General features: G+C 30.6%; 1 long non-coding RNA gene across 1 annotated transcript in view; it reads left to right on the top strand.

Annotated features, from left to right (window-relative positions):
- Nucleotides 1-2822, top strand: part of LOC111628811 — a 3398-nt gene extending 576 nt beyond the window's left edge. The window contains exon 4 of the long non-coding RNA XR_002757232.1: nucleotides 2765-2822. This is a non-coding gene — a long non-coding RNA (uncharacterized LOC111628811). The remainder of the gene's footprint in view (nucleotides 1-2764) is intronic.
- Nucleotides 2823-3196: the final 374 nt, after the last annotated feature.

Raw genomic sequence — 3196 nt, 5'->3', positions numbered from 1 at the left:
ATATTACATTTTTAAAAATATTTATATCTTATAAAAAGTAAATTTTTAAGAGAATATTTAATTTAATGGTCTTCAAATCTTTATTATGTACTGATTTATGATATGTATTAATTAAAGATGAAACTTGAATTGATTTAAATGCTTATGTAGAGAGAAATTTTTATACTATTATGAAATTTATTTTAGTCTGATTGAAAGTCATTTAATAAATAATAAGTGTGTCAGTCTTACAGACTCGTGTGATACTTTATTTGGAATCAGTATTCGAGTCAAAATGTAGATTCATTTCTTTTGTTCGGACTAATTGGACTACCAAGTCTGAATCTATGAAATGTTCGCATTTGCGCATAAGATTGCACATGTATACTCATTACAAATTTGACTTATTTTTGGAAGTTTAGAAGGCAAGCACAAGATAAAATGAAATACTTTTGTAAGGACATATATACAGTATGGTATTGTGGTCAAAAGTAGTTAGACATACAGTAAACAGCCCACTGTGTTTAAACCTGTAGTAGAATTTTATCATTCTCCTTAGGCATAATGCACAGAACAGAACATTGTTTGCAGGGAAGGGGACTGAGAATGAACCATTGACTTTGAGATCAAAAGTTTTTCTATGGTCAATCAAGTTTTTGGGGATCAAAGCCAAATGGTAGTTATTCTTTTCTGTACAATCGACTACAAGTAGAGGTCTAACACTCAACCTGATGAGTTTTCTATACAAACTCAACTTGACTAGCATTTGCTTTTAATGATCAGTGGTTCAAGTTATAATGGGGAAGAAGGTAGTGATTTCTATAAGAGAGAGATCTCACACATTTAAGGAATCTAGTCAGCAGTTTTTTGCTAACCATTTTTTGTTATAGTCAATCATCCTTAGGACATTGCTGGTATCTTTAATGGCAAAGAAAAATTAACCAAAAATAGAACAGACAATTAAACATCTGATAAATAATAGTTAAGTTGGAACTTCACAGTATATAAGACACTAAACACATCTTACACACTTTTCCTGCAACTAAATTTAATTAAAACAAATGTTTTCAGCCTGATTGATAAACCTTTTTCAGGTTACAGAACAAATTTTGTTCTGAAACGTGACGGAAGCTTATCAAGCAAGCGGAACATGTTTGTTTATATTAAATTTAGTTCCTGGAAAAATGTCTCTCTTCATAAACATTAGATCATTGTATTTAGAAGTCTGATGGAAATCCCTGGATTTAATTTTAACAATGGATGGGTAGCATGTTTTAAACAACATATGGATCTTTTCTAAGTAACCAAGCATGGTAAAATGGCAGAAATTGATGAAAATGTCATCACTGAAGTCCTTCAAAGACTCTACCATCATTGAAGAATATGATCTATAGAATGTGTAAAATACAGATGGAAGTATTCTGTTCTACTGTATGCAGCCAGGATCAAAACACAGAATTCAGTTGCATTTTTATGTCAGTTGTAATGGAAGTGACAAAACAGAAGTCATTGTTATTGGGAGAAGTGAAAACATTGGCATTTCAAAAACTTTAATGCAGCACTTTGTCAATTTTTGATTGAAATAAGAAAGATTGAATGACTGCTATATAGTTTGGAGAATGTCTCAAACAATTTAATACCCCTTTGAAGAGAAATAACAGAAAGGTAATTTTGCTTTTTGATAATGCCATGTGCCGTGTGGAAGAGACCCTTAGCAATGGCAGGATCGAGTTTCTATTACCCAGCTGTACTGGAATGCTGCAGATACTAGATGCAGTCATTATAAAGTGATTCAAACACATTATCATTAACACCAAGTTAAATAGATTATTAAATGCATTAATGATGACTTGTCTTTTGTGATTTTTCTTAAACATGTTCAAAAGTGTAGGAGAGTTCATTCTGCAAGCAATTGGCAAAGATAGAACCATACTGCATTAACAAAAAGAGATATCTCCATTTCTCAAGCCATCACTGATCAGATAGATATTCATATCGGAGAAAAATTAGAACAGCTTAAAGACTGTAGTTCTATTGACCATTTCATGACTGTGGAGGAATTCTTAGCAGTTGATTACTCCATTCAAACATATAAGGTGATGTTGACATCTGTCAACATGAAGATGACTAGTAATGTTGAAAATAACAATTCTTTAGCAGATGGGGTTGATGACAATTATGAAAATGCCAAATTATTTGTTTGAATTTAATATTTTGCTTTAATTTAAAAGTATAATTAATTACTTAATTTTTTTATTTGAAATGCTATAGTTATAATTTCATAATTATTTACATATATTATATCTAAATAATCTTTGTTAAAACTATTAATTTAATTTTACTGATAAATTTAAAAAGCAAGTTGTCAACATCAAATAATAGAAATCTTTACTAACTAGCACCAGTTTTTAATTTAATGAGTATTTTTGGTCTTTTTAAAAGACCTTTAAATAATTTCAATAACATTTATCATTGAAAGGAATTTTATCATCTAAATCTAATTTAAAGGAAGCTTGATGTTTTTAATTGTTTTTAATCTATATTATTATGGAAGAACCTGAAAACGGTTTTTAAAAAGATTAAAAGTATTTATTAATATAAAAATGAGTGCTGATTAGTAAAGATTTCTATCATTGTTATTGATGAATATTCTATGACTTAACTTATTGCTATTTTATTCTTTTAACTTCTTTCAACTTGAGCCAATAATAAGTATGCTGTATTTAATATGTTATTTGATATTTATTGTATAATTTTATCAATTTTTCCAATATTTTTATAACAGAAACTGAAATGAATAAGGTTGATTCCACTTCAAAGGAAGTTGCTGCGTTAGAAGGTGAGATTTCCAATCATTTCATTTGATTTTATTGATCAGTTTTATTTAATTAAAACTGAAGTTTCTTCTGATTCTATGTCACGACTTGGTGCATATAGTCGCATTATACAGTCGCAGGCGAGGCTGTGTGCAACACTCGGAGAAGGGTAATGTTACAAATTACGAGGCATGCGGGGGAGTCCGTCAAGTCGGGAAAAAAGAGGGGAGGGGAAGGGAGCGGGAAGTACGGACACACAAGTCACAACTATCGACGTAACAGACTGAAGAGGGGCGAAAGCCCGAAACGCGTTTCTGTAAGAAGTAAATGTAGGTGATGGAATTATTTGCCAAGTGTCTATAAATGCACCAAGTCGTGACATAGAATCAGAAGAAACAAGA

This window comes from Centruroides sculpturatus, unplaced genomic scaffold (genome assembly GCF_000671375.1).
Source record: "Centruroides sculpturatus isolate CEXI.00-Female unplaced genomic scaffold, Cexi_2.0 scaffold590, whole genome shotgun sequence".
Lineage (NCBI taxonomy): Eukaryota > Metazoa > Arthropoda > Arachnida > Scorpiones > Buthidae > Centruroides > Centruroides sculpturatus.
Note: the sequence above shows the minus strand (reverse complement) of the source record. Positions and strands in the feature narration are given on the sequence as shown.